General features: G+C 42.0%; 1 protein-coding gene across 1 annotated transcript in view; it reads left to right on the top strand.

Moving 5' to 3' along the window:
- Positions 1 to 347: 347 nt before the first annotated feature.
- CDH6 (cadherin 6) overlaps positions 348 to 11,940 on the top strand; it is a 106,800-nt gene continuing 95,207 nt past the window's right edge. Inside the window, exons 1-2 of the mRNA XM_042869293.1 lie at positions 348 to 546; positions 675 to 822. The gene's annotated coding sequence lies outside the window, so the exon portion shown is untranslated. The remainder of the gene's footprint in view (positions 547 to 674; positions 823 to 11,940) is intronic.

Below are 11,940 nucleotides of genomic sequence, written 5' to 3'. Positions count from 1 at the left end.
CTGGCAGCACGTGCTCCATATCACACAAGCTCATCTGTAGGAGCTCTTGGTATTTCTACAGTAATGGGTAAATTGTCATGCAAGTTGGGGAAAGGATTTTTGGCTGGCTCTAATACTGCTTTTCTTTAGCAATTTGCCCACAGAGTGAAAGTGGCAACTGGCTGCTTCAAATAGGCAGCTGTTGCAACTGGTAGATGTCAACAGGAAAAGTTTTCTTGGAGAGGAAGAGCTGATGTTCACTGCCACCCTAAAAGCTGTGCCAGGAGAGCAACTTTCCCATAAAAGGGAACGCTGCAGCTCAGAGATTTTGCAGGAAGATTTTGTGACGTGCCTGGCATGGCATCTGCTAGGGCTCATTCCCAGTTGCAAGACAGTGCTGGTGGCTACCAGCAGAGGCCAAATTCAGCCGGGTGTCTCAGAAGCATCAGGGCAGCCCCTTTTAGCTCTTAGCTCAGTTCATGACACAGCCTGCACTTTAGAGAGATTCCTTTGCACTTTGAGCAGCAACTACTGAACACAGCAGCAGCATTCACCTCTTTAATTGATGTAAAGTCTTTGTACATGTCATTTTTTCATTTCAAGGTTTTGGATCTCTGAAGAGAGCTCACCTGTCTCCTCACTATAATATTCCTGGACTTCTCTTTTTCTATTGATTATTCCTCTATTTCTCACAGGTTTCAAAGAAGAGAAATGCATCATCAGTTTTCCTCTTGTGAAGCTCCCGAGAAAAGAAGAATTTCCTAAATCCCGAAGCAAAGAAGCATAAACTAGTGAGTGCAAAGGCAGAAAAAAGCAGTAACATTCTGGAGATAAAATGCAAAGGTAAGAGAAGGCTCCTGCGTGTGTTCTCTCTTCCTAATACACATAAGAATGTCATTGCAGTCTTTAATTGCTGCTAGAGGTGGAGAAAATAGAAAGGTTGAAGAAGCGCATCAGGAAAGAAATAATGGAAACCTGACCAGTGACAGGAGCTGATTACAGTTGGCAGACTGTATAGGTTTCAGATTCATGCTGTGACTTTGGAAATAAGTCCTGGCCGGGATGCATTTTTCTGGAATATCCCTAAGGAATATATATCAGTGATTCATCTAAGCAGCCACTGGATATCATTACTGCTCTACCAAAAATGAACATAAAATAACAATCTGGAAGAAATAAAAGAAACAAATGTCCCAGATTTTCTCTCAAACTGTAGCAAAGAGATCATAAGGGTGAGTAAAGAAAGGAGGGGGGAAGGAAGAGAGGGCTGAACTTTTCATCTGCACATCCTCAGTTTGCCTTTAAGCTGTGCACATCTAGTTTACTCTTGTCAGAAGCCAACACCACTGTACTTTGTAGCTCTTAAAGAAAGAGATAATTGCCTTTTTCTCCAGTCACATGCTCTCTAATACAGAACTTTATTTTTTTTTTCCTCAGTCCTACACAGTAGGACCTCCATCACTCAAAATAGCATAAGCTTTGCTAGAGATGTTAATGTACTAACCAAAGCAAACACAATGCAGAGGCTCTGACAGGTTTACATTTTGAAGTTCCTTCTAAACTCAGAATTTTTTTTTTTTTTTTTCTCATATGAACAGTAGCCAATTATAAATTATAGCTTTCTCTTAATGCCCCATCCCAGAAGTTCCTGCGGATGAAGTTTCTATCGAGAGTGTGCTGTACTAGGTTATTTTAATATCTCCGAATAGTTGTTGGATATTTTCCCTATCGTGTAGTTCAGCTAATACATACTAGTCATTTGGGAGAAAACAGAAAAAGGGAATTAATTCTAGAAAGCAAGAAGCTTCATAAGCTTTTTCTTCCTTTTTTTTTTTTATTCTCATGAGTCAAAGACATGCCAAGAAACATATTTTAAACCATAGCATCATGTACTCAGCTAGACCTTTAGCAACAGTTCACTAATGTACATCAGATGCCCCATAGGCTCTATATAGTTTAGCGACCTGCAAGTTTAAGTAGAAGACTGTTATTGAAATCAGTATTCTTATATATAAATATATAGCTGCTCCAAGGAGAATATAAATACCTACAGCAAACCAAATCCAGCCTAGACTCTCTGAACCTTGTAGGAATTAATTGCAAGAATTACACTTCGGAGCTTTTAAAGTAAAAGATAATTGCCTCTTTTTCTGTCACGGGCTTACTAATACAGAACTTCAGTTTTTCCAAATCCTCCACAGTGGGACCTCCATAAGTCAAAGTAATGTAAACTGTGTGAGAGATGCTAATGTTAAGCACTACAAAAATATTCAAATGGGCTATACAGTATTTCAAGTGTGAAAAAAAGCCTGTGGGTTCAGGAAATATTTCTTCACCCGATTCAAGGAGAACATGTAAACAGGATTTTTTAACCCTCCACAGTTCACAGGGGGCTTACTGCAAAGCAACTCAACATCCAATTCAAAGATGCAAACAGTCATCCCAGCCTTGGGGGACTACTCAAGTGCCCAAAGTTCAGCCTGTTTCTAATTAACTTGCAGAGCTACAACCCCAGTCAATAAACCAACATTTTAGTCACAGATAAACTTATCATCCCCTGAGTGTGAACAACTCATCCTTGCCAGGAATCCAATAGCAGCTGCTGCCTTACTCTGCTTTACCATGGGTGCTTGTTAGTCTACTTATTTTCACTCAACTATATGTGTCCTGTTCTTACAAAAACCCACTCGCATCGCTCTAATTCCTGCTAAAATGTTTCCCACACTGCTAGAAGGTCCACTGAATAAGAGATTAGGAAGAAGATCAGCTTGAGGATCTTTAGCTCTCCCCTTCCGGTACAGTACCTATTAACAGTAACTAGGTATATCATGCAGCATTGGAATTCCTAAAATAGCTACAGGCAGAAGAGACAGTGAAATGCAGAGAGCAGAGTGTTAACTCTCCTGTGAATTACTATCACAGTTTGCTACTAATTGAGAAAGCAAATAAAAAAGGTCCTGACAATATGCTCTTTCCTAGTGGGGGCTATTCTCATTAAATGCAGAATAAAAGGTTGCCGCCTCCCCTTCCAACTGCAAATCCTTTACTGCAGAGCAAATGTTTCTCTCCTTCTAAGGAGAAAAGACCCCAAATTATACTAATACCAAGCTAGAAAGCCAGCTGTATTATGCAGTCTCAAAATTTTTGTCTGACTTCATGGCAACTGGCAGTGAGCTGCCTATGTCCTTAGGAGCTGTACTCCAAATGTTGCCCATAGGTGTAGTTGTGCGAATCTGAATGAAAGGAATCATAAAATATCCTGCCAAGAGTTTGGCTCCTGGTTCTTACAAGTTCCCTGAAAGGAACGGGGCTTGGGGGAAAGAAGACCCAGGATAAGTGGGCAACTGTGTGTGCAGCACTGAAGGGTTAAGAGGATGGGGTGCAGGCAACAAGCAAGGGACCAAGTAAGCTGGAAATTTTCAAAAGGCTGCTACTTCCAAGGAAAAGCATATTTATTTAAAAACACTGCACAGGCATTCCTAGCCTTTCTGCTGCAATCTCACCTTCATCTGAAATGCAGACATCCACTTAAATTCAAAATACTCCTGTCTTCTTAAGATTGAGACTCAGATTAGCATCTCCCTTTTACAGAAGCAACTTTTACACTTTGAAGAGGTAGAGACAAGAAATTTAGTACAGTATTCTGGTCACTGGACTCCAAAAATTGGGATCACAAAGAGGTCTCCAATGTCTAGTCCACTTAGCTATGAGCCAGGCACAAGGAGCTGCAATTTCCACTCTTCAGATGAACATTCTTGTGAGGATGAAGATAAGAAGAATTTCAAAAAAGAAGGAAGCAGAAGAAATATGTTTTGTGGAGAATAATAAGATAGCCCACATACATTTCATCATTAAGAGTTCTGTTAGCTCCTTGCCTTCAGCCAAAGATTGGGAACACCAAGTTACATCACTTATATAAAGTGTCATGCACAAGACCCAGGAAACTGCAGTGTAAAGATGTTGGTTTTCTCTGGGATGGCAGTCTCACTTGGCAAGTAGGAAAGGGAGCAGTATATCTGCTGATTAGCTTAAGTAAATGCTACTACAGAACTCTGGCTTATTTTGTAACTTCCGTATATTGCTAGCTATTCTAGAGAAATATCTTTCACAAATGTCCTGGAGGCTTTTCATCATTTTCATTACTATGCTGCTATACGATTTTTCAAAAAAAAAAAAAAGTGAATGTGTCATTTAATGTGTTATTTGATGTTACGTTTTTTACAGTGACATAATCATTTAAGAGGTTCCCCAACCTCTTCTCACCCACACATACACATGTATGTATATATATATATATATATAAATGTATATGAGCATGCATATGTGCAGGTATATACATGTAATTGTTCATGGTTTCCTCAGATTTTCCACTGTACTCAGTGGAACTCACAGTGCTCAAATGATTTAAATAAAAAATGACCATAGCCAAAGTTAGGTTTCCAGTGACTTCAGTCTCAGTGACTGATAATACAGCCATGGGTGGTTCTGGTGACTGAAGTCTGGAGATACATGAATTGGGGCAGAGGTAGGAGTAATTAGACCCCAGATAGAAGAGAGAAAAATGACATAAACTATTTTGTGAAGAAAAAATGTAATGCAGATGTAAAACTTTAGCCTAAGGTGTGTAGAGCAGAATTCAGCCTTGTGTAACCTCTAAAATCACTGCAATCACATAAGGCTATATAAATCAAAAATTAGAGGCGATGGGGGAATGAAAAGCACCACTTTTTAGAAAACTACTCCAAACTGATCTGGTATTGCTTGTGTGGATTAATTAAGTTCGTACAAACATATATGAATCAACAGTATTATCAGAAGAGATGAAGATTTGGAATTAGTCATACCCCTGAGAAAGAGAATTGATGTGCTAGGGAGAAGGAGTGACCTGTGGTTCTCAGCATTATTTATCTGAAAAGTGAGAAAGATATGCCTGCACTGAAACCTTTGGTTGGAACCAGATGTGGCAGGGCACTGTGAATAAGAGGATAAGACACTGGTGTGTGCTGGAGTGGAACAAGAATGAAGTTTGGATTTCATCCCCAGATCTAAATTGACCTGCTGCGTGAAGCTTAACTCACTTCACCTCTTCATTTTCCTTTTCCACATTTGCCTTTCAGCTCTATTTAGGTGACAATTCCTTTGGGCCAGAAAGTCTGTGAGTGAATGCACCAGGATTTTGATGTATTAATTATTTGCATCACATTTTTAGCGCTTTTTATCCCATTGTGCTAGGTGCTGTGCAAGAACAGATTGCAAAGACAGTGAATTCTCCAGAGGTTATTAAAATATAAAGTATGTTCGTGTCAGTCTCACATGCACGTTATTATTGCTCAGCAACTAGCCTGCATCAGCTGAAGCATAGTTTCTGCTCATACAGGCACACTTAGTCAAGAGCAAATGGAAGATAATTCTTTTTAGCTTAGTCCAGAGCAAACAGGAATGACAAAATCACGTTACTTGGTGTTCTCTGCCATCTGAGAGTTCACACAACATTACTGCAGCTCTGGAAGCAACAAGAAACTGGTTAAATCGTGGTAACTTACACAGAAGGTCTGACCCCTACAAGAGGAGTGAATTGATGGATATAAACAGACAAGGAACTGCCAACAATGTGAGCTTCACACAAATAATAGTATTCATAGCCCAAGTAGAGCGCATTGATAGCAAATGCTGCCCTGCAGAAAAGATCTGTGAGACAGATTAAAGGGAAGATTGAGTTCTGTTGTTTTTTTTTTTTCTTCAGAAAACGAAGCATTTATTTATAAATACTTATGTGCATTTTGTAAAATACTCCCAAAGCACCCAAAATTTTGACAGAGCTGGCAAAACAACACTGGCTTCTAATTTTACTGCAGTGTCATCACATGTGGAACAAAGTAACAACAAATTCTGACTAGTGCCTATGATTAACACCTCCTACAGCAGCAACATCAGAGGACCACTGACAACATTTTTCATCAGTTACAGGGAAGACATCAACATCCAGAGTGTGCCCAAATGACCTACAGTGAAATTTGTTCGCGAACTGATCCCACTGTGTAAAAACTGCTCAGCTGAAGAAATGTACTCTTGATTTTCCATTCACCTCTAGCCCACACACGCAGAACTGTGTGGGTTCCTCACTTACCCTAATCATGAGAGATTTTGGTTTCAATGACCATAGTAGTTGTGATGTGTTTATTGCCATCATGTTTCGAATAGAAGATGTTTCTGTCCTTTCAGATCTCTTCTATGGCAAGCAGAAATACTAACTGCTTGTGGGAGTGATGATTACAGAAGTTATAACCTGTTGAGGCAATGAAACTCCCAAGGCATTAGCTGCTATTTACACATCTTGTTTGTCTGTGCTCACGTTTTTATGCTTCTGTCAGGAATGATCAGTCAGCTTGGTAAAGCAGAGGTGAAAGACTCCTTACTGTCATGCTTAACAGGGGACAGTCCCCTTGTAGTTTTTGCAACGAGTGAAGGCTGAGACCCGAAGATCAAAGGTCTGGTGCAGCTGAACATACATAAATTATATATATATGAAATATATCTTCCATTCTTTAGATTATTCACAACACAATTCTGTAACTACCAACTCTGTAAGAAACATAACAACAGCTGTTCTTGTGATATTTCAGTACCACTGGAATTAGGAGAGGTAAGAAATACAGAGGTGTGTGACAGCTTTGAAAATATCTATTTCAGTATGAGATTCACAGAAATAGAATTTGTTTTTACCATCCATAGACAAAAGAGTAATAGACTAGACGTCAGAGAAAACACTAAGGGAGGTCCATGGTGGCCAGGATTATTCCGTTTGGAAGAAATTGCCATCTCTTCAAGAATATAAGGTGCTAGTTTGAACAGTTCAGAGGTGCACAGGGTAGCAAAGAAATAGCTAGCATGGTAGAAAATTGAATTTCCAGAACATGGTTTTCATCTAAAATTAAAACTTCAACAAGACATTTCATTAAGAGAAGAAATTATCCATCTTCAACAAGAAATTATTAAGAGAAGAAACCAAAGAACTAACTCTTTTCAAGGAAAAACCAAAAATGTTATAATTTCCTAATTACTGTTATTTCCTGACTTTCACTAGTGAAATGAGAAAAGGTGCTCGAGAGGCCATGACACTTTGGGAACCAAAAGAACTTGGAGTTTTGAGTGCATTATTTGGTAAGCAGCTGAGAGGTTCAGACAGCAAGCTATGAGGAAGCAGGCAGATTTTATAATACTTACATGAAAATAGCAAGAGTTGATGAAAATGTGGCTTCTTTGTTCTTTTATGCCTTCCAATTTGAAGCCCTTTCACCATAAAATATCAATGGCATGGAAAGGATTACTTCCTCACAAGCCACAAATCAAGTAATCATCTACTTCAATAGTTCTTGAAGGAGGTAAAAAATACTACAAACTCAAATTAGACTGAAGAATTTAAAGTTGCTGGAATAGCCTCTTTCTTCTGTTTTGTGAGCTTGATTGCAAGAAGGATGTCAACTAAGAATGAAACTATTCAGACAAGGAAAGCAAATACGCAACAGGGAGTTGTGAGCCATCACTGGGATACATCCTGCAAACCATCATCACTTTGCCAGTGGTCCAGCAGACCACAGGTATGAACAGGAGAGGATCGGAAAGAAGCTGAATTTCATCTCTTTCCTTTGTATTTGCAGTGGATTAGGAACAGAAACACAGACATGGTCAGGTTCCGTGCTGTGAGAAGCATGTTTAGATTGAGGAATAGTAAATGACAACATCTTATCTTGGCTTCTTACAACTGTCTAATCTTTGATTGTTGCACATGGATCTACAGAACTGAATTTAGAGACTTAGAGAATATGCAGCATTCAACCTTGGGTAGGAAAAAGTCTAGTACTATGAATAAATGAAAAAAAATATATGGTTTAGGCTATACAGGAGCTCATTATCTTCTTGATCCTTAATATAAGACTCTGACAGAAAAGAACACAGCTATGCACCATATGGACCTGTGGAACTCATCACCACAGAAGGTCAGAAGTGTTAAAATGTAGATTTTTAAAGATTTTCATGATGACCATGTATAGCACCAGTAATGACGTGATACTTACTAACTTAATAGTTTATTCTACCTCAAAATTTCTAATCTGATTGCTTACTAAATTAACACAATTTCCTCCCCTTCTCTTGCAGTGAAATGATATTGTACCTCTAATTTGGAGGGGATTATTTTTTTTTCTCCTAGAACCAACAACCAAACACCTGAAAAGAGTGAGAAGTTCTGCTATTCTGATGTTTCTCCTTTGCAAAGTCAAAAAAGATCCCTACACATTTTTTGAAAATAAAAAGGCCTGTGAAAATTCTGAAGTGTCTGATTCATGCGAGAATTGACAAAGTGAGACATTCAGATTGTTTCATAGATACTGCAGTTGCTCATGAACTGTAGGTGGCTTTTCATCAACTTCAGGAAGTTTCTTCTTAGTCCTTAAAGCCTACAAAGAAATCTTCCTCTTTCTGGAAACATGATTTCTGTGGAATAGCTAGACAAAAAACATCACACGCTCCTAGATCATGCTGCATTTTGATTTTTTGTGTTGATGGCTGAGATTCATGGACATTTTGGCCTCAGACTGTAGTGTTTGGTCATTCCACAGAGATTGTAAAGGTAGAAGTTGCCACTTTGGATCTTCATTCAGGCTAACTCAAAGTTGTGTCTATCCATGGGCAAGAATAGTTGCTTTACAAACAGCCATAAACAAGATAGGTTTGAAACTGCATGTTTTACATTGAGTATGGACTCTGATTTTCAATTGTTAGATTGGTTCAGGAGCTGGAAAAAAAAAAAGGTTTTATCTAGTTTCCAGATTTATTCATATGTATCAAGTGTAACAACTACAAGCGCTCTTTGTTACACTCATAAACATCCAGTCCTTTCAATCTTCTTAAATTCTCTACCTCATGACAGGACAGTACATTTCAGCCACTGCTGATTTTGATTAATTTTCATAAGCTAAGTTGAGCATTGCTCTCAGCTAATGTGTCAGCTACTGGACACTTCATGGGCTAATGGCCTGATCTGGTCTGGGAATTCTAATATCATTACAGCTGTCAACAGAGGAGGGTCGAAGAGGGAGGGCATCACCTTGACAATGTCTCCTAAAAATGAAAACAAGTCTTCTTCATGCAGCTATAGATTTAAAACGGTCACCCACAAATTCATATAATTAATGAGAAGATGTATTTAAAAAAACAACAATAACAATAACAAAACCAGCACACACTTTGGAGAATACAACAGGCCCTGTATTAATCTTTCCTTCTTGAAAAAAATACAGAAGTCCAAATAGGATATAAGTAGCCCTATTCTGAGAGAAAGAACAAAAAGAAAATAAAAGCCTAAAGCGGCCTTATTAAGGCTAACTATAATGAGACACATCCAGGAATGAATAATGCCCAAGGAGACCTCAGAGTCAGAGTGGACAGTGAATCAAATGTTGACAATGCAATATGGCAGGGAAAAAGTGAGCCTGCAAATGTGGTCTGTCATGAGGGAGAGACGGACTGTGTCCAGAAGGGACTCCTGGGAATACCCTGCAAATGCTTACCGAGCTCCTGAGCCGTCAATGCCAAAAATATCATAATGAGGGAACTAGAGGAAGTTCAAAGAAGAGCAATCAGAATGATCTGTGTGCTGAAATAAACCAGGTGTGTGGAAAGACCAAAACATCTGGAGAAGTGCAGGGCTACCTAAGTGGCTTAAGTTGAGTCCCTAAGAATACAGAAGGCAGAATCCAGTCTCTTAACACAGCTCTGGTTTTTGTAGGCTTCATGCAGAGCCCCAACTAGTCTGATTTTGTGCTGAGGAAGGACTCTGTCAACAGAGCAACTGTAGGGAATAGCTTGGAGGCTGCCTCAAGGAGCCCGGACTCAGTGTAAGGGATAACAGCTGCGCTGTGGAGATGGTGCTGCAGCACCGCAGGAATTACAGTGCAAGCAGCAAGACAGTTACCTGAACTTCTGGTGCTTGGAGTATTTAAATTACACTGAAAGCCTTGAGATGGTCCAGGAAGGCGAGGACACAAAGGTGGCTGAGAGCCAGCACTGAGCCATCCTTAAGACATTCAGCAAGCAGCAATTCTGAGAGCTGGGTAAGGGGGTGGGAAAAAGAAGAGGGGGAAATGAAGGCTTACGATTAACTAGCGAGGGAAAAAGGCACATCATAAAGGTCAAACCTAAGGCTGTGGAGAAATGGTGAGAGGAAAATAGCAGAAAGCTGCGCTTCCTGCAAGATTGGCCACGAATCTTAAGGGGACGCTGTGCAGCTCAGCTGCAGCGGACTCTTCTCAGGTAAATACTAAACTGGTAGGCGATTTCCTCTTTGCCATTTTATCTTCAGATTAAAACACCTAAAGCCTTGCCGAGGGCTGAGGGCGCAGCGTGCGTGTGCGCAGAGGGGCTGCACAGTCCCTCGGAGAAGCCGAGATCTCCGCTTTCTGCAAGAACGCGCGCAGCTCGGGATGGGGGCCCCGAGCGAAGGAGGCACCGGGCAGCCCTCCCCCAGTGCTTCCCATTCACATAGAGACCGCCACGTGCGATCACCTCCGCGAGGTGCGTCTCCATTAATAATTCACTTGATTCATCAAGTCCGGGAAGTTCCCAGCAAGAGTGGGAAAAGAGCAGGCGAGCATCTCCGCTGCCAGCAGAAGGACTTACGAGCGGCTCCCGGGATGAGAAACCGCACGACGCGAACAAGCGGAGAGCGGTGCGCCTCTCTCTCCTTCTTACTCGCTCCCCCCCCACACCCTCCGCCCCCATTCCATTCTGCTTTTCACTCTCACTACGAAGCCACCACCTCACGCACGGAGCAGCCCTCGGGTGGACGGGGGAGTCGGCGGCACAGCCCCGACCGCCTCATCGCTCGCACACCGCTGCCAGCCCGCTGCGCACCTCCCGGCTCCGATGCGGCAGATCCGGCGGCTCCGCAGCCGCATCGCCCAGAGTGCGTGTGCGCGGCTGGGTGTGAGTGTGTGCGAGTGTGCGCCTACCGGGGAGGCAGGCAGCGAGGGAGGAGTTTGGCTTTTTTTTTTTTTTTTTCCCCCCCCCCCCCCCTTCCCCCCCCTTCCCCCCCCCTTTTTTTTTTTTTTTTTTTTTTTTTTTTTTTTTTTTTTTTTTTATTAATCAGGAGCGCTGAATGGAAACCAATCAGATAGAGAGCCCCCTCGGCTCGGGCTGCCTGCATGCGGGAGTTAAAAAGTGCTGCCGGTCGAGCGGCAGCCCCAGTGAGCGGCGGGGAGGCTGAGAGCGGGCAGCAGGGGCCGGGAGCCGCCGCCACTCATCCCAGCTCGGCCCTACGAGCCGGTAAGAGCCGGGCTGTGCGCCCCGCGCACCGAGCTTCGGCCGTCACCAGGCGGTCGCCTTCCCTTTCTTCTTTTTTTTTTTTTTTTTTTTTTTTTTCTTTTGTTTTGATTATTTTATTATTTTTTTTGCGCCCTCCTTGGGAACGCCACGGGGGGGGGGGGGGAGGGGTGTCCATCACTTCTTTCGCAAAGTTGGCGGCTGTCTGGCGGGGACTCCGCGGCTGCGCCGGGTTTCGTCCCCCGGGGGCTGCGGGAGCCGCGCTCGCGTGCGCTGAGTCGGGGAAAGGATGCGGCGCTATGCTGAGGGCTGTGATGGGCAGCAAAGCGCTGGGGGCGAGGGACGAGTGAAGGCGGGTGGACGGGTCGCGTGTGGTTAGAAAAGTATTAATAACAATAACAAGAATGATGATGATGATGATGGAAAAGGAGAAGCATGGTAAGAGCCAAGGTTGTTTTCTTTTTCTTTTTTTTTTTTCTTTTTCATTTGTAAAAAAAAAAAAACTGTGTTGGCTTCTTGGCGCTACCTAGTCTCAGTGAAATGGATACAGGGCAAAGCCCTTCAGATCACAAGCAAAAGGCAAAGTGCGGAGCTGGATGTGGAGCAATGCTGAGACAAGCGCTCTCCCGGCGCAAAGAAGGG

This window comes from Lagopus leucura, unplaced genomic scaffold (assembly GCF_019238085.1).
Source record: "Lagopus leucura isolate 7727_CA_CO unplaced genomic scaffold, USGS_WTPT01 Super-Scaffold_100002, whole genome shotgun sequence".
NCBI classification, from domain to species: Eukaryota; Metazoa; Chordata; class Aves; order Galliformes; family Phasianidae; genus Lagopus; species Lagopus leucura.
This window is presented reverse-complemented; position numbering and strand designations above follow the sequence as displayed.